We start from the raw sequence: 24,777 nt of genomic DNA, 5'->3' as shown, positions 1-24,777 counted from the left end.
ATATGAAACTCCAATGATAAAATATAATTACAGACCTACTATCATTTGGTCCAAGCATGTTTGATCTACACATGGCCCAGTGACCTTCACATTAATTTCATAAGGTCATGTGATCCTGACCCCTCATAAAAGGACTATTGTCACTGTAGATTGCAGCGCTATTGATTTGCTGCGCTTTGAAAGCTATCTGATATTGAGATCCACAGACTGTTGATTTAGCACCACGCTTGCACTGAATAATTAAATAAAGCCAACAGGGTAGTTCATATCTATCTATTTTCAACCTTCAAATGACTCTGAGAGAGCGTCTGTCACTGGGACCAAAGTATAATAAATGGACACTGATCTGACATGCTAAAATCAATGGTCTGTCAAAGAGATTTTTGGTAAATAGTGACCACCCCCAAGCACACAGCTTGTGTTGGCATATTGTGTGAACTGATTTACACAGGGTCAGTCTTCCTTTGAGATGACGGTGGACAGTAAAAGCAAAATGCCCTTTTATATCTTTCTTTTGTGAATTTAGCCATACAACATGCCCATACAAATATTAGGTCTATGGGCTACTGCATTCAATATGAATGAAAAACTTAGCAATAATAAAACTAATATAGGCTTAATTTAAAAAAAAAATCAGTTCCAAATGTGGAAAAAGTACAGGACTTATGTGCTCAAGTAAAAGACAGAATCAGTACAGTTTCTCTGGTTAAAATTTACTATAGTGAAAGTAAAAGTACTGGTCTGTAAATCTACTCAAGAAAAAGTATTTAATTTAAAGTTTACTCCAAGTAGTGAGTTGCTACTGAGTCATTGCACAGTAAAATATGATCTTTCCTTATCGGCAAGAACAACAAGAGATCTCCAACCAGGTTAAGTCACTCCTTTATATTGCAGTAAAATACATTTACAGTGTTTTTTTCTTTTTGGTCATTTTACTACACTGCACATATTTCAATTACACCTATAAAAGTGTTACTATTTTTACAATATGTCAGAACTGCAGCAACTTTTGAAAATCTGTGACAAGGTGGATTTCTTCCAGCAAGAACAAAGCAGAGAGTCAACCTCATAGGCCATTCATAATGATGAAGAATATGTCCTTTGTGTCCATATAGGCATAAAAAGCCATAGGCAGAGACTCTTCACTCATCGTCGTGCAAATGTGTCTCACATCAAAAACAACATCCATCCACCAGAAACATGACCAAAAGAACCCCAGCAGGGATCACTGTACAACAGGCAATATGTAAACATCTACACATTCTGCTCAAGGGGATGATGGGATACTCTATCCACACAGCCCCCAGATTTGAAATGACAGTGGCCGAAGCTTATATCGTCAAAAAATGGTATAGTGTGGCAAGAAGAAGTGGCAAAAAATAAAGCAAAAATGATCAAAAAGAAGTAAATTTTGGCAAAAAGTGGCACATATGGACAGAAAGGGGCAAAAATCGGTAGAAAAAATAGCAAAAGATGTCTAAAAAAGATGAAAAATGTAGACAGATATTGCTAAAATGGACAAAAAGTGGCAAAAATTGCAAATAAGGGCTAAAAGTGGCAAAAAATAGGTGAAATAAAGGTAAAAACGGGATATTAGTGGCAAAAAAAGTTTTTAAAAAGTGACAAAAATGGGCAAAAAGCTGCAAAAAGGGTTAAAAGAGGCAGAAAGATTTGAAATAATGGGTGGAAGGAAGTAATGAAATAAATAATACCAACACCAGAGAAATATCACTTTGACACACGTTTCAGCTTTAACATGAGGTAACTATTAGCCAGGATGCTAGCACCAATAGTACTGAGACATCACAGCTGGTGAGGGCTCATTTACTATTTTTTAAGGGCTCAGACAATTTTGTGGGCAGGCCTGATAGAAGTACTTAGATATTGTCAAGCTGAAATATGCAGGCTAATGCAGTTACATCTATTGTGGAGTTATAGATGATACAGACTTTATCGTGGCTATGACGTAGTTTGTATTATCATTGAAGCATAACGACCACACAGGTGGTTCTGATTACAGTCTCCTTGGGCTGCCCTTTCATACTGTTTTGAACCCTCCTGTTGTTGGCAGTCCCTTATTTTGACGTTTTCCCCACTCTTGTTTTCTACAGTATCACCTTAACTATTGTTAAATATTTGTTTCAGAAATGGATTTACATGTTGGACTTAGATATTCCAGTGGAAACCCACGGAAAACTGTCGAGGTAAGTAGGCTAAGTTTGTTAAAATTTCTGCTGTTGGCAGTTACTAGCGCCATGGTGACGCCAACTCTAACGTCAAGCTAAACTAGCTGCATAGTTGACGGTTTTTTTTTTATATTTTTGCGTATTTTTTCGACTTTAAACCGGTGCATACGTGCTTAAATGTAAAAATCCTGTGTTTTGGTTCCATTTACCTCCCTTTAGTTACTCTTGGCCGAAAAGAATGCAACAAAACTAGGTATCATCCTGCTAATACCCATCTGGCTGCTCTTTTTTCCAACACATCGTCTTCCTTCTGTTTAACAAGCATTAATCTTTTAGCTGCATTGTGCGGCATTCATCTGGCACGGCTCTGTTTGTTTTGCAGCTGAAAAGTTGTGCTTCATTCGTAGCATAAAATGTTTTTGCAGGTCTCATTTTGCGTTCATACCGTTTAAAGACAGACAGAAAAGTTCAACTTAATCTAAGGTCACAACAAGTCGAGGAGCACTGCAGGGCTAGACAGTGAAGCACTTTGGCTGTCTGTATTTGTCAGTGCAAGTGGCTGTGAAGTTTCTTTGGCCTGTAGGTGGGGCTCTGATGCAGTGTTTCATAGCGAGGAAGCACCGTGGAAGTGAAGCACAGACGGAGGAAGGGAGGGAGGGAGAGGATGCTGCAGCAAGCACAGATTCTTCCCCTAAAAGACCCCCCCCCCTCTCCTTTCTCCTCACCCCCTCTGGCGCTCTCTGCCTCTGGGGTTCAGACATGTACGATAAACGATCAGAGGGCGCGCGCTCATATTTTCATAAAGTTTTTATTTCCCCACTTTTATTTTTTATTTAACCCTCGTTTTTACTCATTGAATTTTTGAAAATATCACATGCCAGCAAGGTTTTATTTGGAAGTTATGCTGTGAGAGAAATAAAAGAAACCTCAATATTGTGCGCAGTATTTATCCGATCATGATGGATTTGTTTTGAATTATCTTCAGATGATGAAAGGGATATGAAAAAAACTGCGTTATATCTGCACCCCCACACTGCTTATTACTTAAAGACACCATTACATAATGAGGCCTTTTAGAATATTAATTGCTCAAATGTATTGGGGTGGGGGGGTAAACTCCTGGAGCATATTAAAGATCATCAAAGAACAAAAATGCAGATTTTAATCCCCTACAAGTATGCAAGTGTCGTAATTATGTTGCAGTGTTTCCCTAATCTCTGTCTTTTTAAATGATCCTGCGATTAGATATTCAAATCCGATGATCTGATCATTTCAACACCGTATTGTTGCGTATTTGTGTTAAATTCCCCTTTGGCATTGCTAAATCCCATTCGCAGCGGGGTTGGTGCGTTGCCTTGCATAAACCCATGTTTTTACAAAGCATGAGCTCTATTTAATCTCTCATCCTCTATCATATTGTTTCGTAGGTGATAATAACCGTCCACTGGAGCAGTCAAACAGAAAAATTAACTTTTTCAGTTAATTTAAAAAGTAGTAAAGGTGATTGTGTAAGTATGCTAACACTGGAGATCAATGTAAAAACTGCGTTGGGCTGTATTTCTATAAGTTGTCGATATGTTTAAAGGAAATCTGATGGTAAAGGTGGCCATGGGTGGCAGATGTTTTCAAGAGGCTTGATATTGTAACCCCAACGCAGCCCCCTCCAGACCCGAGATGTTACTGCAGATCTTTGGTCAAAAACAGTCTCCTTTTTCAACGGGCAGAGCGCCATCCACTCAGTCCCTCCCGAGCTTCAAGATCCTCCGCGAGGCTGCAAACTCCAAGGCAGCGCGCGCCTCTCTCTCTCCGTCCCTCCCATGCTCCCTCTCTCCCTCTCGCACTCCGCCGCAGCACCCTCAGCACCTCAGTCGAGCAGGAGCACCGCACTGAGTCACATCTCTACACACACGCTTTTTTTTTTCTACACGCACACACACTCACATTGACACGCACGCACACAAGCACTGCCCTCCTGCGGTATCCCATACGGCGCAGCGGCTTTTCCAGCGGCATACCAAGTGCGTCCTCGCCGGGGAATGGGAGGTGCAGCTCCCGGGTGTCAGAGCGCTCAGAGCGGTGTAGAAGGGTCCTGCTGATCGGGGATGCTGCTGGATGTCTGCTGCTATTTCTTCTTCACGTGCAGGAATCGCCTTCTAACTTCACCTCTACCGGGGATTTAAAGTGGACAAGCCGTTCAATCAGGATATAACATTATTCTAAGCATTTCCCATTTTTGGAGGGGAGTACACGGAGTTGGGGATTGCTCTGGACGTTCCTCTTATCCGCAGTGTCGATGCGGCTGCGGCTGTGAAGTGATATCTGCAAAGCTTACAGGTAAGGAGAGAGACTTGTCACAGCGTTAGATCCCTCAACCAGGACTGTTTTTAGTGTAGCTTGGTGCCATTGTAGACAGGTTTGAGCTGTAAGGGTTGCCACTGCAGCAGCCAGGTGACGGAGGCGTGTTGCACCTGTTCTGGCTGCGCCATGCCTGCTCTGCGCACTCCCGTGATCGGGCGGGTTTCCTGCCGAACCTGTCCGTTTGGATCGTAAACTAAACCGGTGGGATTTGAGGAAATTTTTAATGGGATATTCTCCCTCAATTCAGGACCTTGGATTTCGTCCGTTTGGCGCTTCTTATCATTCATGTCCTTCATTCACTGTAAGCCCGAGAGAGCTGCATGCCTAAACAGTGCTTGTTCCTCTTGTAGCGTAAAACTCTGAAGGTTAAAAACTGAGGGATGTACCAGGGGACTCCGCGTCAGATTTACGCAGTGCCTTCGGGATGAACCCCGTGTGTAGGACTAGCGTTTACTGGCGTGTGCACGACTGGACTGCAATTAGGATTTGTACCCTGGCTCGCTCTGAATCATGGAAATGGGCCAAACTATCTGATTTTCTACTACACATGGCTTGGTCAGAATGGTTGACCGCTGTAAATCCGTGACTGTTTGAGTTAAATTATGAACATGTCATGTCTCTGGTATAGAAGTTCAGTAGATTCATACAGTTTTGGAGCATGCCCTGCATCCTAGGGACCCACGCTGGAATGATTGTATGTAGCCTTTAACAAGTAAAGCATGATATTTCAAGGACAGTATCGTAAGAACTCATCTTGTAGCCACACATTTACTTACTGGCTTGAGTAGCTGAGTCAACCATGTAGTGTAATTTAAGTGAAAATGCTAGTGATATGATGAAAAATTAACCTTTGTTGCTTGAAGTATTCCAGGATTGGCCAGTGTTTTCTCAAAGCGTCTGAACTTGACTGAAGACTTGACTTTAGGGTACGCCTGCTCTAGTAAACAGACAAACTGTAATGCAATACTGTTTCTCCACAGGGGCTTAATCTCAGTGGTATGCGGCAGCTTTGGGTACTTTAATGGGAGTTTTATCACTAGTCAGGGAAAACTATTACCAAGATCACATACTGCCATTTAATGTTAAACCTGTTTTGTTAACAGGATATTGAAAGAGATTGTTCAAATTGAATTTTTCCTCTGTAAGACAGAGCCAAATGTTCGGGAATTTTGCTTTTGAGCCTGATGATATACCCAGTCACAGTGGTCTATAAATGTTGTTTTTAGATATCAAAGGACTGACAGAGAGCTAATGTAAATGCTTAATTCAGAAGGCTACCTTTTTAATCTTTTGCCAAAGTACACATAACATTGCATTGCTTTGATTTATTGAGACATTTTTGAAGCTTTTGGACAGACAACATTCTCTGAGATTGTCTAGCGTTGTGTTGGAGCTGCGTCCTGTAGAGTAAGCCAAGAGACGTGGCGATGAGCAATGATGAGTAATTTTCCTTGAGGCTGAATGTTTAAGACACTGTTACAGTTAACACTGTCTTAAAACGATGCATGTGCTCTTCTTGTCTTAGTTTTAGTCGACATCCTAGTTGTACACAGGGTTGATCATCCTGTTTTGGCTCACCGTATCTGTGTCATTTCCTGGCACCAGTGTTGTCTCCACTTGAATGGGAGGGTTTGTTGGAGCTTGAGCTGATCTCTTGACATTTAAGGGAGGGATGTTAACAGAGCATGCTCTTTTGTATAAGCTGAAGTCTCAACCATGTAGTGTGATGTAGGTCCCCAACTCCAAATACGACTTTATACTCCTCCACAAACCCCCCCAGCCCCCCCACCTCATGCACAAGCAGCTGCTCCAGCCTATGCAAAATGCAGATCCCCAGTACAGCAGTCACACTGAGTACCCTGAGCCCCTCTGCCGGTTGCTCCCTCCCTCTGTCCACCTGCACTCCACATTCGATGCATCAATTCAGTGTCCCCCCTCAAAATACAATTTGATACACCATAGCGTTATTGTTTCTGCATATATATCTTACAAGGAGCTCTGTGATGATAAATCTGGAGTTGTGTGGTCTAACAGTCCTAACTGAAGTCAAACATGCTTGTGTTTGGTGCTTACTCAGTAGAGCATGGTTGAGGGGATGTGGCTATATCCTAGAAAACCATGAGGGGCAGTGTGGTTTCACGGGCTTGTGCAGTGGATAGGTTCATCCCATATACTAAGACAGTCCTGACTCAACTGAGATTGTTTTCAATAGCACAATGGCATTGTGAGTGGTTGGTTTATAGAAACCCATTTTCAGAATCATGGATGCATTGTTCCTTATTATCATTTAGATGGTGTTAACATCAGATGTTTGTACTTTAGGGAGGAAGAAAAAATCATTGGTTTTCAGTTTTCTTTTCACAAGGCACCTCAGTTGCTGGGATGGCTTCTTGATTGACAGCTGAAAATACACTTGCCAAACAAATATTTGATACTGCTGTTTGATATTTGCTCTATTTTTGCTGTTTAACTGTTTGTACTCTGCAGTTGTTTTTACTGCAGGCTGAGGCTCTTCTGCTTGTCTGTATCAGTATGACTTTGGTTGAGAGGCTAGTTTTCAGCATTAATCTGTCCCTTACTCATCCTGAATTTTGCAATTTGTCTGCTTGTCCTCTTGAAGGATGTGTATGTGGTGTGTAAAATGTGTGTGTGGGTTGCACTTCTGTCAAGGTCTCAGGGGAAGAACATTTGAGCAGTCTGATAATCCTATCTCATCTGTGTCCTGCCTCCTTGTCCTTTCACCAAATTCCAGCTCAGTTGTAAACTCTTAAGAGCACTTGGCACTCCTCTGCTCCCCTCCCTTCCTCCTTCTCCCCCTCTCCCTCCCCTCCCTGTGTGCTGTCCATCAAGTCCTGCCTATAGGAATTGGAACAGCAGCCTTTATCGGCCTGTAAGCACCTCGCATTGACATACTACCCCTTGTCTGTCGGCCAATGTTACGGCTACAAGGCTGCAGTTTGGACCCGCAGAGCACAGCCCTGTCAATATTATGGCTTGCTAATGGATAAACTCTGACTCCAACCTTGGTAGTAAAGACATTCATTACATTTTGGGGGCGGTGCACTGGCAAGAATAAGCTCCATTGAAAATCTTAGCAATATATTCACGTCAAGGGGGAAACTGTGAATGAGAATGAATGGGGAATGTTTGAGAGATTCTCCATAGTGATATAAATGCCTGGTAGCAGTGGCGGCAAGACTCAGCAGAAGTGTGTTTGTGTGTGTGAATGATGCATCTGTGACTGACTGGCTTGGCGAGGCCCAGTGCGAATCCTCTGGTCACAGAGATGTATCGGCATGTCAGACTGAATGATGTGTCTGTGGGTCGGACCTGAATGGAGCTCTCTGTTTGTTCTCATGCTCTCTCTGTTGCTCGCTTTCTCACTTGATGTCTCTCTCTCTTTCTCTCTCACAACACACACACACACACACACTCTTAAACCCCTCTGGGCTGTGACAGGACTACCAGACGCAGGCTAGTGTCCAATTAGATCTCCTCCTCCTCCTACTCTCCCGTCCTACTAAACACCACGGAGAAGATTGCAAATTGTATTTCCGTGTCACCCACTGTTTTTCCCAACATAATCTGTGTCCCATATTTTAGCACAGTAGAAACTTGATTTTTCAACAATGGCTGTGGGCTAATACAGAACAATTTATATGATGTTTGAGGATACTTCTCTCTTTCTTTAACCGCCAATATACAAAAGAGTGTGTTTGGTTTGTCTGGAACGCAGTGTTTTTCCTTTTTATCCCTCAGTTTATAGTTAAATCAGGAAGATTTTTGAATAAGATGCTTCACTTATAGTTACCTTATAGCAGTTGTCCCATCAGCCTGACTACATTTGTAAACTCAAAACAAAAGAACTCAAAACAATCTTTTTACTTTTCAAGAAAAATAAAATTGAAATTCTCAAGTTTAAAAATTCATAAATTTGAAGAAAGAACTAGACATTTTTAACTTTAACTGTTGTAAATGTACATTGTAAATGTACAAATTTACATTTTTAAAGTGGAAAACTCGCAAATCAGGATTTAAAAAAAAAAGTGTACATCTAATTTTGACAACTACAGAGTGGGCAGGTTCCTGTGCCCCCCTGAGATCTTGGGTGCCCCCCTAGGGGTGCACCGACCCCAGGTTGGGAACCACTGCCTTTGAGGTCTACTTTTGATTAAAATCTCATATTTGTTGACTTGTGTACATACACTTGACCTTAGAGAGTGGCTTTTGGGAAATTTAAAAGGCTGAATATCTATTTGTGTGGCACTTGACATTACATTAAAGAGATTGCATTGGTAACTGATGGCTTGATGCCTTAGATCTAAATTCTAATTTTTGGGGGATGGTGCTATGCTACATTAAGACAGTAATTGCCTACAAGTATGTAATTAACCCTTTTGTAATGCACCACAGAGCTGCATATTGATGCTGGCTGGAGCAGTGACAGCAGAGATCTGAAGTAAGGATCTCCAAACAATAGGCGTTGGAAATTGTATTGGGGGAAATCAATACCTGTCACAATGTCCGATTTAATGAGGAGCTTTGTTCTTTTCTGAATAGTTTACTCAGCATATATGTGACTCCTGCTAGGTGTTTATGTGCGCACCTATCTTGCTGCTTTCAGGATGTCCTTTTTCGCTCTTGGCAGTAGAGTCTTGTCTCGTCACGTGCCTTTATAATGGGGTCCAATACATGTACACGCTACTATATCGCAGTCGCACCAATTTCATTTTCTCCCTCTGGCCTTCTCTCATGCTTGCTTTCATCTCTTCTCTCAGTCCTCTCTCTCTCTCTCTCTCTCTCTGACTGTTTCTGCCTCCAGCTCTCCCATGCTATCTCTTTCTGCTTCACTCTAAGCTGCCAAGCACATAACTTTATCAGTGTTTGTGTGTAGAGTTGGGCAAAAAATATCCCGACTGTAGCGACATTGGAATGACCTATGAGGCAGGATATAAAGCAAGAAGGAGACTTGGGATGCTGCTGTCTTAGATGGGGATCAGTGAGATGTGGAAAGGCACCAACATATCAGTGGGCTTACCAGACTGCTCCTTTTGATAAGCATTTCTCCCAGGTCTCTATGATTCATATGAAGCTGCTAGTCTGATATATAAACAACTCTCTTTGATGCAGCAGCAGGTGACACACTGTGCATATTGGCTCTTCTGTTTGTGTGTGCCAAGCCGAGCATGACAAGCACTAAATTAGTTTTGTTTTAGATGCATGAAATGATGAGAAAATTGCAGACGGTCTAAGGGCACACGCTCTCTCATTTCCTCCCATGCCGGCGCCTTAAGTCCACACAAGGATTAGGCCCATAATGCTGTTTTCATCCAAAGAAGCAGGGGCACGCAATGCATGCTTAAGTATGCATGCATGCACACACATTTTATCAATTCATAACAGACAATACCTCGGAGCTTTCAATATTTATCATGTAATATACAACCGACATATGAACTGCAGCCATGCTTCTATGGCTTGTAATTTATCCCAGAGGCATCCTTTGGAGGCAGAAATTTACTGTGAACCTTTGAGCTGTTTTTCTCTTCATTTCCTCCTTCAATGACAAGGGCTTTTTAATCAAGACTGCAGGGATAAAAATGTGTTTGGATGTTCTCTTTAAACGTGTGATTCTATTGTACTACAATATTATTGTGAATGCAAGGTCAGATGTTAAGTAGTTGACCATGAGGGCCTGGAGTGCTGTGAAAGCACTGTAGTAAATTTTAATGCCAGTTTGTGTCATGATGGTGCTCTCACTGGCTTCAGTCCTGCTTACTTGATGATTTTATTTGTTTCAACTGTACTTACTCTTTGGGATGCTAATGTCAATGACTTTTGGGTTAGGAGCATGACATCCTTCTCTGTTCATGTGAAACAAATTAAAATGAAATCAGAAGTACTATAAAAAGACTGACTAAATTCACCCATATAGTTTTTGTTAGTTCTTCTGCAGGTTTTGCTGTGAAACATTACAAATATTTCTGTGCAGACTTATGGTTTACAGGGCTATGTATTATACTTTATCCTTACAGCTTTGATTGACAAGTATTTTCAGGCCCATGTAGAATTATCCCTGTTGAGTTGGGCTGACAGTAAAATGCACTGTGAATGAGATTACTGTTTACTGATTGCTATAATTTCATAGTATATTATTGTTTCATCACAGAAGGGATCCTCTGTTAGGATGACCTGAGGATTTAAAGTTAATGATATGTCTCAACACATTTGTACCCCTTACACACGCTCTCTCTTCCTGTCTTTTTTTAGTCCCCCATCTCTCACTTCCTGTCTGCTCCGAGTGTCAGTGGTGTCAGGGGGCATCAGTATGCAGTGTTGCCACAGTAATTGTGAAACAGCGGGCTCAGAGAGGACCCCCTGTTGCGTTGTAGCCAGAAGGCGGAGGGGTAGGGGAGGATATGCTTTACTGTAATACCCTCCCTGTATCACTCCACCTTCTCCTGTCTCCCCCTCCCTTCAGGATATATCATAGTCTAGCAGCATAATGTTGGGGATGTTACAGAGAGATTTAACAAGGCTTACACTGGGTTTTCGTGTTATTCTTCTCTCTGCGTGCTACTCCCCTTTGAGTTTGGGATTTTGCCTTTCTTGAGTATTTTTTTCTTCTGTTGATGGGATTTGGAAGGGCTTGCGTCTCTGTGCGAATACAGTGATTGACTCTTAGCCAGGGCCCAATTCTAGCCAAGTGCTGTGGCGAAATTTCTTGCTCTCCTGGAATAAAAATGTGTTTCATTTGTTATTCTGGACTTTCATCACTGACGGGTATTGATTTGCGATTGCTGTGATTAAACTTGCCAGGAAAAGAAGGACTGCACTGAAAGTTTTGCCATGAACCCCAGCCAACCTCTTTGTCTCACCCTCCAAACGGATGAATCATCATCCTTTGTGTTTTCTCACACGTGATCCCTGAATTTTGACAAATATGCTTGATTTATGTCATCCTTCTTAGTCCTTGCCCTGGTTGTGAAGATACCTTTGTAAATCTAAAAACTAAACCCTGAAAGCTGACTTTCTTCAAGGTAAAGCTTGTATTTCTGCTCAGCATTATTAGATCTTCCCATTATAGTGACACACAGCATCCTTACCTGCCACCTACACTACTAACTGTTCCTATGGCAACATGATTTGTCAACTGAGAACCCCTGCACATCAACTGTCCACTCTGCTGTGTTTTGCTTGAGAATTAGCAGGACAAATTGAGGAGATGTGATGGGTTTATGTTATGATAGTTTGACCTTTCATACAACCATGACCAGACTAAGATTCACTATTAATATTTAACTTTTTACACTGTTTCAGAGCAGAATGCACCATAGGAGGCTTGAGGCATGACTTATTTATCTGCCTTTTCATTACGTGATTAATCCTTTGGTTAATAAAAGTTGATGACGGGATGCAAAGCCTAGGATCCAAGTTAGCTGACTACCAAAGAAATCAGTAAATGATCAAATCTTATCATTTGGGAACATATAATCAGGAAAATGCTGTTTTACTTCAGAATTGGATGAATAATTAATAAAACAAGAAACTAAGTAAGGATGGTCGACTACTTTAATGTACTATGAGGGATTTAATTGGTCATAAAATGGACCTAAATAGCTACTGATAAGCCTGCGTGATCCAAAAAGAAAACTAGACTATCAGGAGGAGAAGATTGATTATTTCTTCTTAGTTATTTTTCATAAGTTTCATCCTCGCCTCTGGGCTCATGTCAGACTTAGCAAGCACATGAACCAACACTTTCAACTGCAAAGCGCCACTCTTAATCATATGTTTGATAAAGGATGAAGGAAAACTATTTGTTTAAGAGTACTACGCTTGCAGGATGACACCAAGAATGATAGTGCTTTGGCCACTGGGCCTCTTAAATCTGCTCAGCATGAAAGTTCCTCACAGTTGCTTTAATTAATCAGTGGCACATTTCAGCAGTAAAGCACCAAATCCATTTGATTCTTCTTTAAATCCTGTGATATGTGAGCATTAATTCACCAAACAGTGACAGGAGTGGATTATCCATTTAATATAATTCAACCTTAAAACTTTGCACCAACAATATATCCATTTTATCTTGTATGGATCAAGTATTTGGATGTTAAAACCAAACCTCACTGTACAGCCAAAAAATCTTCTCCCGCCACCTCCCACACAGAGCTTTGGGAAGTTTCTGTAGACATGAGCACTACTCAAATCCCCAGATGACAGACTAGAAGTGGAAAGGTGCGCCACTTTGTTGTATTGCAAGAAGCATCCTCCTCTGACTGTTTTATTTTTCTCTCTGTTGGCTCTCAAAAAGGCTCCCCTTCTCTCTGTCTGAGTCAACAAATTCAGCTGTGGAGAACGCACAAGTTCTGACAGAGTTTTCATCCCTCCCTCCTCTTTCTTTGTGTCCATCCGTTCTGCATTGTCATGGCAGTCCTTCCAGCTCAGCTTTGATTGGCTTGTTTTGGGCCCACCGGCAAATCTGGCAACCAGATAGTTATGTTTGTGTGTGCGCTTATTTGTTCGTGTTTAAATCGGTGTGTGTAAGAGGTTTTCCTCCATGACTTTGAGAAAAGCAATGCGATGAGGTAAAGCCTGCAGAAAATCAAAGTATAAAAACGGCCATGACCAGCTGTGGGGAGACGAAAGCAGGGGAGGGGGAGAGGGGGAGGAAGAGACAGAGGTAGTAAAACGCCGGATAACAATTTGCATCCTCTCACTTGCAACTGTGAATGGCTGGCTGGGAAGCTTGTCTGATGTGTTTATGCCATAGGCTTTGAGAGATGGAGTTAAAGGGAGAGGGAAAGTTTGTGGGGAGACAAACAGTGAGGAGGGGTTGTGGAAAGGCTTGTAATGAAGCGTAAACCTGTGTGAACTCTGTTTACCCACCTCTCAGTTAATTAAATGGCTTCAAGCTGGTTTCCAGCTGATTCTCATGGATGTTTTTAAGAAAAGGACGCATAAAGTTTTGCCATTGCAGCTGCAAATTCCACCCTAAAATTGTAGAATTATAATGGTGTTGGACAATAATGTGCTTAAAGTTGCTTGATTAGAATTTTCAAATGTTGATTAACCTCAACAAACTGATAGCATCTCTCTTTACCCATGAGGCAGGACATAAGAAAACTTTTTTTTTTCTATAACATATATTTAGATTTTATTTTAAATAGCCTTTCATTTTTATTTTTATTAATGGCTCATGGTAAAGTACAACCCTGCACAACATCTCAACTTCTGTTAGAAAAGACAACAAAGGTCATGTCCTTTCTGATTAATATTTGCAACAGTCTTACAGTTAAGAAGCTGCTCTTTCCTGTTGGCACAACCATACCATGACAGTTGACAGCTTTGTCTTGTCTTTATATGTTATGGCTATGTCTAAAACCTGGTTTAATCAACCCAGCTTGGAACAGCTAAGGTCAGCACTGCAGAGTATACGTGTGAAGACTGCGCACCCCCTGTACAGCAAAAAGTTAAAGTTATAACAGGCAGTATAATATTGGAGGCTTATGTAAGTGGGTATTTTGTGCCTTTGATGCTCATGCACTGCCTGTGGTTTGTAATCTGTGTGTGCATGTGTGTAAGCGATAGAAAGTGTGAATGAGTCTGTGGCTTCTTGTAGAAAGATGACAGAGTGGATTTATGAGTCTCTGAATCATTTAATCATGGCCCTCGTCCCACTAGACCTCTCATCCCTCCTCTTCTCAGATGCCTCTCTGTGCCTCAGGACATCACAGACCAAGTATGACGCTGACATTAAGCTTGCTATTTACAGCTGAATAGACTGTCACTCTCCTTAGAAACACGTATGTTCACACTGATGCATGACGTTTTCTTGTTTAGTCTTTGCATATTTAATGGAAAATGTTATGATGCTGAAGTTTTTGCGCTACACTGTTTGTATTTCTAAATCAGATCTCTTTGAACCTCCTTGTAGTGCTTAGCATCATTTGAGCTGTGAGTCTTTGCAGTTTGGCAACACAAAGAACAAATGGGAAATAATGTAGATGTGCAGTTTTCCCTGTAGAAGCTATGTGCATCAGCTCAACAGCTTGAAATCTCTTGAAATCACCTTGAAATCTGTAAATGTCCATCATGTTCAGTGTAAATTCTCCTAAGAGTACAATGTGCTGTGTGCCATCTTGTTAAGAGTTTGGGTTTATGTTTTTTGGTTAATGCTGTTATTGGGAGTGCTGGAGACAGCAAAGCCAGTCAAAAGTGCACAGTGTCTGGAGTCTCTGCAATGCCTGTTGTTTACAACCTTACAAAGTCCATTTAAAAAGCATTATTTTATCATAGATGAGCACAGTAGCAGCCCTGACTTTACTGTTGAGAGCCAAAAGGTAAACAGGAGTTGGTTCTGGGCATATATCCATAGCAACAGTGCTGCTCAAACTGTCTTTAAGGATAAAGAAGTGTCCTCTAGTGATGTTGATCATGTTAATAGCATTAATAGTAGTATTAGTGATACAGAATGTCTTAAAGGGTGTAACTTCAACATGTGAGTCTACATTAATGAATTCCACAGTTCAAAATTTGACTCCTCAATTCAGAGCTCTGCCAACACTGTATTACATTTTAGGGCTGTCTGTTCTATAATTATTGTCAATTTTGGCTATTACTGGCAATTACTGCCTATTATGGTGCCACAGTATTAGTTTTATGACACGACACAGTTGCATATTCCTCATTTAACAGCAGGAAATACCTTTAATTTATGTTGGCCTGTGTATACATAAGTGATTGGTTTAATCCATCAATATCATTGATAAAGAGTTGAATCGATTGGAAGAATCATGAATGATACTGATAGCAATAAAATCTTATCAATTCCTATCCCTATGTCTACAGATTACTGCAGCAGTGTATAAATAAACCTCTTTGTGTCATGTTAGTTATATTATTTGATTTAAGTTCTCATGGTAATTATTATTATCTACCTTATAAGCTTTTACTTGCCATCTTTCCTGTTTTTTTACTCTAAACTTGTAGGGAACAGTAACATTTCTTTTCCACTTGTGCTCATTTGTCATGTCAGCTGTTCCTTCTTCCCTCCCTGTCTCTGCTCTTTCTCAGGCAGGAGTTATGATACAGCACCATTTGCTGAATGTGTTTAAAAATGGGGATATCTGCGCAGTTGGAAGGGCACTTTTGACACAACCTGTCAAACTGTTCATTTTTCACTTTTCTGAGACCATTACTGCAGGGCGGCAAGTCTCTGCAGGTGTAGACATTCTGTCTTCACTAGCATGTCCCACATTCTCTATCTATCCCACATGGAACATACTTAGGTAATTTACTCTGGATTGGTATTAGAACAGGATGGCAAAGTGTGACATTTACTATTTTTTCTTTTATAAGACTGAGGATAAGAAGTAAGGCTTTATTTTTCTTTACTACACGGCCAAAGTAAGGCAGAAGGCTTTTATGACAGCTTTGCTTGACTGTTCTTAAACTTTAGCAGCTGTATGCTCTTGGGGTAAACACAGCACAGTGCCAAGAGTACCAGTTGAATAGTAGTTTGCTAAATTTTGTGACATGAGTGTATCTAATCCATTGTTTTTTTGTGAGGCTGTAGTTTCATTGGATGGCTTTTATTTTTTAATCCCTCCCCCTTGCTTATCAGAAAGATCACTTAAATACAGTAAAAGTATGAACAACTACTTTCCTGTCTTGGTCTTTCTGATAGTTTCATGTAGTAACTGATTTGAGTGAATGAATTAGCTGAATTTAGTGGGTTGTTAAAAGCGAAACAAAGAAACAAAGGACAATAACAACTTAAAAGGGTGCTAAGACCAGCCGGCTGACCTCATTACAGCTGTGCATCTTAAACCAGGAGCTGAGATCTTTAAGTCTCTTCCTCATCACCACTGTGGATTATAAGAAGAAGCTGTAATCCATTGGTAAACTAAATCAACTGCTGCACTGATGAGGCACACAGATGTTCATGGTGTTTTTTATTATGTGTGAGAGACACAGAGTGATGGAATGGGATAAGAGAGGACAGATTAATAGGAGTGTTTTGTTCAACTGTTTATGCCTTTATACTGAGCTCTGCACAACATGCACACATTTACACACACTTGAAAACACACTTAAACGCCTCATATACTCAGTGCTACTTCACAGACTGATACATATGAAAGACTCATTTTTATATTTAAAAACACACGAGGGATCAGAGAAAAATTAAAGCAGTTTAACATTTTATTCTAATCAGCACAAAGCTTCCTAAATAATTGGTCTTTCATGTCTTAGAAGTTAATCTTGGAGGTCAAGTCTGCTTTAACTCTGTTCAGCACAAGAAAAGACATAGAAAGCTTCAGAAACATTAGTATTTTTCATTAAAAAAAGGACAAATAATGGCTAAAGAAGTAAAAGAAAAAGAACTCTGAAAATACACTTACTGGCCATTTTATTAGGTACACCTTGCTAGACTGGGTTGAACCCTTTTTTGCCTTCAAAGCTGCCTTAATTCTTTGTGGCATAGTTTTAACAAGGTGTTGCAGACATTTCTCAGAGATTTTGGTCCATGTTGACATGATAGCATCCGGCAGTTGCTGCAGATTTGGACGCATGCTTTCATGGTGTTGACACCAAATTCTGACTCTAACATCTGAATGTCGCAGTTGAAATCATGACTCATGAGACAAGACAATAATATTCAGATTTTCTATCGTCCAGTTTGTTGAGGCCGTGCAAGGTGTACCTAATAAAGTGGCCAGTAAGTTTATTTTTCAGTGTTGTGCTTTCAGAGATGGTATTCTGCATACCTTGGTTGTAACGAGAGGTTATTTGAGTCACTGTTGCCTTTCTTTCATCTCCAACCAGTCTGCCCATTCTCCTCTGACCTCAGGCATCAACGAGGCATTTTCATCCACACAACTGCTGCTCACTTTTCCCTTTTTCTGACCATTCTCTGTAAACCCTAAAGATGGTTGTGTGTGAAAATCCCAGTAAATTTAGCAGTTTTAGATATTCTCAGACCAGCCAGTCTGGCACCAACAACCATGCCATGTTCAAAGTCACTTAAATCCCCTTTGCTCCCCATTCTGATGCTGAGTTTGAACTTCAGCAAGTCACCTTAACCACATCTTTATGCTGCCATGTGATTGGCTGAGTAGCTATTTGTGTTAACAAGCAATTGAACAGGTGTATCTAATAAAGTGGCTGGCCAGCGTACATTTTTGGTATGTAGTGACAAAACCTCTCAAATAGGGCAAGTTGGATCCTGTTTACAGTTATTAAGATGATAGGTTAGAGGCAGTTTTTTGGCAAACTGAGATGACTTTTTGCACTTTTTCTCTGGAACTAAACAGGCTGGAACCAGTTTAAAGTAACACTTTTAAATGTCTGATCATTGTGGCCATGTCTGAAAGTTGAATGATTTGATTAGTGGATGTTGATGACAATGAGGTTTATTAGGTAAAATGGCATGTGTGTGACTCATACAAGTTGATACAATGACTGATTCACATGTGGTGAATAAAGGACTGAAGTCAAGAAAAATAAGTTTAGTTAAACAATAGGGATATGTTTTGCAATGCTGAAGCAGAATGCTGTTTGGTGGACATTTGACAGTTCTGTGGCAGTCTTTGTTGTGTCTTTTTGCAAGCTACACATTTGTTTTGCACATTTCCATTTCTATTATCCCTGTGGTTTGGATAGTTACAATATGCCTGTGTGTTCTCCTAAAGGCACCAGACTTGTCTCAACCTGGACAACAGCTATCTAACTCCTCTCTAACCTTCCCATAGGCTCTGAGCTTGTGTGTGTGTGTGTGTGTGTGTTCATGTAAACAGTATTTGCCTGTCAGGGTTTTTTGCCTGCTAGGTCTACATGCCCTGTTAACTTTTCCCAGCACATTTTGGCGTGTCATAACAGGAAAAGAGCAGGATGAATTAATACAACTTCTTATAGCTGATTAGCATTTATGTGTTCCAGTTAGAGCTTTTATTGTGCAGGCTGGCTAACTGGAAATGTACCTGAAGAAAAAGGGAACAAAGCCATTGTTATTGCAATTAGTTAAACCTGCTGCTTTTGCCGCTATAACACTTCAAAATGTCAAATGTGAAATGTTGGCTCCTTCTTGTTCGCTAACACACATTAATCCAATTTCCCTCAACCTTTGGATTGTGCATGACTTGGAAAAAAGTGTTGATCCTACATACAACTTTAGTATTTGAAGTTGCAGCTAACTATTTCCCCTCTCCTTCCAAAAATAGATTTCCACCACCTTACTTGGCAGCCTGGTCACTAATCTGGGGTTGTGCTTTCCATTCTGCTGCAGCAGACCATAACCTTTGTTATTTTTCTAGGTTTGGAGGGACAGTCCCAAATAAGGAAGACATATATGGGAGGTTTTATATCAAGCACTGATTAAACAGCCTCCATTGTTGGTCAAAAGTCTTAACATCCACATAACCTCCCCTGCACCGTCTTACATAACCAGTTTACTATGATCAGAGGCCCAAAGTGTGCTGTGTGCAAAATGAAGTGTTATAATTCCTGATTTATGACTTGCTTCAGTGGCACTGACACGCTTGGAAATTGCTGAGCCAGAGAGGCAGGGGAAACGGGAGAGTGACAGGGAAGAGTGAAGAGCTAATGTGAAAGAAGAGGTTTAAGGATGTCACCTTTACTGGAAATCGAGTCTTACTGCTACTTTGAGATCAGAGATTTATACTGCAGAGGTCACACCAGGCCTGTTGGAAGAATTTTTGGGTTATATTTGCAGCTATTTTTTTTTTTTACATCTGTGTAGACAGTACTGTTAGATGTGTTTGCTGTCCTGCTGTTGAGGCAAATGGGTGCCCTGATAATACTAGACTTGAAGCCACAAACAAAGGCAGTGTTTACTTAGATAAATCTTTTAGTTTTGATTCAGATTTATGGTTAAGGTCCTCTCTGTTCAAGACATTTTTAGGATTTAAAAGACCATTTGATTAGCTTACTACATCAGTATACCTTAATCATATCAAACATATCTTTGCATTTTAGTACTCACAGGTCTTTTTCTCTCTTAGATGACATAGATATTGTAATTGATGCATCTTTGATTAGTTTAATGTACAAGTAATATTGGCTATGTGGATGCAAACTAATAGTCAGGCTATTATTTATATAAATACTTGCACTTTCATGATGGCTGTTGAGCAGCTGCACAGCAAAATCCTGCCTTGAAGGTAACAGACAGCTGAGCTGTTTCTCTCTCCTTCCAAAACACACAAGCATACATACACAGAAAGAGAGAGTAGCACACAAACCCTGCCGTGTCTTGTTTCAGTGTTGCTCATTCTGCAGCAAAACATCCCTAGTCATCCCAGCTTCAAGCAAAGTACGACTCATAATTAATTACTGTGTCGAGAGAAAAATAGAATACTGGAAACCAGAGATGAGACAGAAAGAGAGGGCCAGGGAGGCAAAGAGGGGTGAGGGAGTGGGGGCAGAAATTTTACTCTTATGAAGTAACAGAAGTGCAGAGGAAGAGCTAGAAGGTGGAGGTACAGGGATGTTAAGGATGGATAGATGCAGAAAGAGAGGAAGGAGGTGTTGGGATGGAAAGATGGTGCCAGTCAGCAGCTGATGGAAGTGAGAGCTGATTTGTCTACACGGCCTTGCATTCCTGCCTGCCCGTTAACACGGGGAATAAGGGAATTGAGAGAGGGAAGCGAGAGCTAGAGGCTTTGAATTTTTTTTTATGAAAGCAGCTGTCAGACAGTGCCTAGCAACACCATTTAAGAGGGATTCTTGGCTGCATTTATAGTAATTACAGCAAAATATTTCTGCCTTTTTGATTCAGAACAGGCTTCTGTGGCGCAACATGGCTTTAACAAGTGGGCAGTTCAGAGGAAAGATTGAGAAGAAGTCTCTTTTGTTAACAGAAAATCTGCATATGTGCTTCTTGTTAGATATAGATTAAACAGAAATATTCAAGCTCTTCTCCACTCTTATGCTAACATTTTTGAATTTTTAAGCTTTATGAAAACACTCCATCGCCCAAATCTTATGTGGTGGATAACTTGTCAAAAAGGTCCATAGATGTGCTGCAGCTGTCAAAAATGTGACCTCTTTTATCTTGAAATTTAAACTTGGTATGCATTTTATAGAACTAATTAGCGTGTGTTAATCATCTTTCATCCTAATAACTTTCTCAGCAGCACGTGTGTGATTATGTTCCCTAATGCTCACTGATGAGCTGCTCTTCTGTCTTTGTTTGGACTCAGACAGACTAATTGAATCCAGAGCTTCATTAAGTTCACCCTGTAAACGGCCCTCTCTGTGTGCCACTGTGTGGTCTGTATCAAACACAGAAGCCCCTCCTTTTTAGGAAGTCACCCTCATCTAACCCAATCAGATCGAAGCGCTGACGGCAGGCCAGTGGGCTCTTCAACGGCCCTCCTAATGACATTAGAGCCTCTTGATCTGCACTGACGATAACACACTCCACCAATCTCAGCCTGCATCAGCACTCGCTGCACAAAGGCGCAGCTTGAGCCAAGAGTGTGTGCAATGCCTGTGTGTGTTTGAGTGACCTTACTTCAGAACCAAGGACTGTTTGAGTGTTGTACTTCCTCAAGGACTCTGTCATTCTCTTCTCTCTTTGCAGTGCAGTAGCACAACCAGTGATATTGTAACCAAGGACGTAATGCACAGATCATTATTTCTGTTCAGAAAACACACTCAAGGGGCTTGAATGTGAGTATGTGTTTGGAAAAACAAGGGTGTTTGAACCCCATCTACTAAGAAGGATTAGTAAGTCTCAGATGTGACAGGGTAAAGAGAAGGAGTGGCATAAAATGAAAGAGATTGAGCAAAAAAAGGGGATGGGCAGATGTCAGCCATTTCTCTAAAATCCAGTGGGGTTGTCCAGTTGGATGTTTGCCTAGACCACTTCTTTGAAATGCTCTGACTCAATCTTGGAGAGTGAAACCCAGAGACAGACAGATCAACAGCAAGAAAGCAAGACAGCAAAATATGTGTGACACAGAATTTGTGTGACACACTTATCCTGGGTCAGAATGTTTTCAGGACAAATACTTCTCTGCATTTTGCCCCCTTTTTGCTTCTGTTATAGCTGGATTTTGTGAATAACCATGTAATTTCTTATATACATGGAGCCACTAGATACTTGTTTTTTATCTAGCAAAGAAGATGATGAAAAATTTTCATCCAACCTAGATCAGAACTGATTTTATGGAGGAATCATTGTAATAGATCTTTGGAAATTTCATTAGGCGGGGTACACACTATGAGATAAAAAGACTGATTTTGAGTCTGATTCCCCTCTTCAAACCAAAGTAAGAAAAGGTCTTATTAACTGATGCTTCTAAAGATTATCTTGCCAGTTACTCCTGTGGTGTGAGGTGTGTCAAGACAGTCTTTACCCTCTCCAATCTCTTCAGAAGATGAATAAATCCTCTTGCATGGGAGAATATCATGGACAGCCGTGCATGCACTCTGTAGAGTTTTAAAACTAGAAGATTACCAGTCAGGAAGCAAGCTAACATAGTCATCATGACGATAGTATACGCAACACACAAAGTTAGATGGATCTCAACATGAGATGGAACCATGACTATTTAAACTGTACAACACATTCTGTAAAACACACCACAATCAAACTGACAAGGAGAGGAGTTGGATCGAAATTGGTTCAGCAGTGTATCACCAGGTTACAAACAACTAGCCACATTTAGGTTGTTTACAAGTCCTGCCTTGCATGTTGAGATTTGGAGATATGAGGGTGGAGATTTTGGTTGTTGGTGATTGAATTTGTTAATGTGTGGTGCGCCATGTTAGTTATTTTGCTACTCACCACACACTAAAAGAGCAAAGCTGTCAAATCTGTCATTATTTGCCATTGTGTGGGGTCTCTCACATTTTCAAAATCCTATTTGTGTCTGCTAGACTTTGGACAAACCAGTGCATGTGCTGAGTTTAAATTGCACCTAGCCAAGCCAAAGTTTTGGTCTTAGAAGTTACCCCAAAAGCCGGAACTTTCAAAGAAAGTAACGGCCACATTGGTGCCCTAGTGTTCACTTTATTTGTCACCTAAAGGTCTCCAAATGTTGATTAATCCCCAGATATAACCATGAAAGTTTGCAATATCATCATCATGTTTGATAAATTGCTGCACGATCTGTTAACTATCACTTAGACCATATCAGCCAAAATCTGATTAAAGGCCTAAGCATTTGCTGCCTAGACCATAGTAAGCAAATGTATCAAACATTGTTCTTCCGGCTATTTAAAACTGCAATGAGTCATGAGAATCAAAATCTGTCTGCAATATCTAAATGGCAATATGGACTTGAGCTTGTACAGAGTTTTTCTAGTCATTTGACTACTCAAAGCACTTTTTCTAACTCTACATTTACACACTGATGGCAGAGGCTTCGATGGAGAGTGGCCATCAGTATTAGCTAATCCTGTTCATACCCATCCATACACAATCTCATGCCAGTGATGAAGCAGTGGAACAAACTGGGATTCAGTGTCTTGCCCAAGGGCACATCAGCATGTGAGTGTAGGAACTCGGGATTGAAGCCTCAACTTTCAGGCTGAGAGATGACCAACTCCATCTGTTGAGCCCCAGATCTGTTTTTCTTTTACAGACCAAGTTCCATTCAAGATTGTTGCAAAAATTTTCAAACTGAATACATGAGTTAATAATTCAGCATTATGTATTATTTGCAGCACTTGGATTCTTGTAAACATTTGGCTGATTGCTACATCTGTAGTACACAATAACATAGTCTCTCAGACGATTGTCTGCCATTCTTATGATATTTACTCTGTTGACAGTACAATCCTTTGGCTTTCTTTATAATATCAGCAGCTCTGTGGTGGATTAGACCTCCTAACCCTGATCTAGACAGGGTATCTGGTGACAGTAATCCATGCTGCTAATCCACGTCTTGATGTAACCAAGGACACCCGCCTCCTGCCTCCATCGTCTCTGTCCTTCTTTTTTCTCTTCTGCTGCTGCCTTCCTGAGAGAGATGAGTGTGCCATCTGTTTTGTACATCAGCAGGGGTTAGCTCTGCCTGAAAGGCATGTTAGACCTGATCACTCTATCCTTATTTAAGTTTTTCACAGCTTTTTTTTGTGTGTGTGATAGGGCGGCACAGAAATTCCTAATGATGCATCTTTATCCTCTATTTCAGTGCAGACATATTTGAAGGAACAAAAGAGTAATTGCATTACTTTGTTAAAATGATTGTTAGATAAAGCAAATCATAATTCTATACCCAAGGGTGCTGATTTCTTAAGTGCATACAGGGTTTCACATACTGTACATGCATGCTTATCCATGTTATTTAAGGCTGTATGCATATTTGTGTGCAAGTTTAGCCTGAGAGCGTTGAAATTGGTGCTTAAATTGGTCTGCATTCATATGCAGACTTGCATTCTTGTTTATACTCTCAAGTAATATATAATTGGATTTGTGTGAGAAAGAGTGTTTATGCAGAGACTGTCAGAATAGTAATAATGAATCCTCCTGTGCTTGGTCCCCTGCTAATTCTCTCATTCTTGCAAGCAGCAGACTTCACTGTATGTACTGCTGCTCAGTTTCCCTCTTAGCCACAGCTTCTCCTGAGCTGCATGCCTGAATAGCAGAGGCCTGTGATTTTTCCCCCTAGCCACAAACAAACTGAAAAGCCTCAGTTTACTTTTCTCTAGTTTAATTTGGTTTTAGCCCATGTTGTAGCAGGGGCTGATGTTGTTGGTGCCAAGGTACAATGTGTTTGGGGGGGGGGGGATATTCCTGCTCTGTATGCTTGGTGTGTTTGTGTGTGTTTTATGCAAAAGTGTCAAGTTGAGTGTGTGTCTGGCTGTGTTGTGGTCTGGATGTGAGAGAGAGGGAGGGAGTGTGTACATTTGTGATTGTGATTAGGCTTGGTGAGTGCAGGGACACACTGTTTTCCTCCGGTCCCAGTGTGAGGCTGCATCGCAGAGTGATTCTTTTTCCTCTGATCAGTGCCAAAGCTCAGCAGGGGAGAGGGTTGGGCAGAGGTTGGGGGTGTGTGGGGGGTGCACTCTACTATTCCAGTCAGAACAAATGCTGATCTGGGACACACATCTCTGTCTGCTTGTTTTCTTATTCTTCTTCTATGTTACTTTTCCTCTTTTTCCGATTTCCTCGCTCGTTTTTCCTCTTTTCTCCATGGCCCCTGCTGATTTTTACTGCACAAGCCTACTCCAACTTATCCTAACAACCCAACTCCAT

At 40.9% G+C, this 24,777-nt stretch overlaps 1 protein-coding gene across 2 annotated transcripts in view; it reads left to right on the top strand.

Annotated features, from left to right (window-relative positions):
- Nucleotides 1-2,063: 2,063 nt before the first annotated feature.
- The window catches only part of plxna4 (plexin A4), a 283,307-nt gene continuing 260,593 nt past the window's right edge, over nucleotides 2,064-24,777 (top strand). The window contains exon 1 of one of the 2 annotated variants that reach the window (XM_041780599.1): nucleotides 2,064-2,204. The gene's annotated coding sequence lies outside the window, so the exon portion shown is untranslated. Of the gene's footprint in view, nucleotides 2,205-4,068; nucleotides 4,521-24,777 lie in introns of those variants that run through there. The other variant, XM_041780598.1, reaches the window with a different exon arrangement.

This window comes from Cheilinus undulatus, linkage group 23 (genome assembly GCF_018320785.1).
Source record: "Cheilinus undulatus linkage group 23, ASM1832078v1, whole genome shotgun sequence".
Lineage (NCBI taxonomy): Eukaryota > Metazoa > Chordata > Actinopteri > Labriformes > Labridae > Cheilinus > Cheilinus undulatus.
Note: the sequence above shows the minus strand (reverse complement) of the source record. Positions and strands in the feature narration are given on the sequence as shown.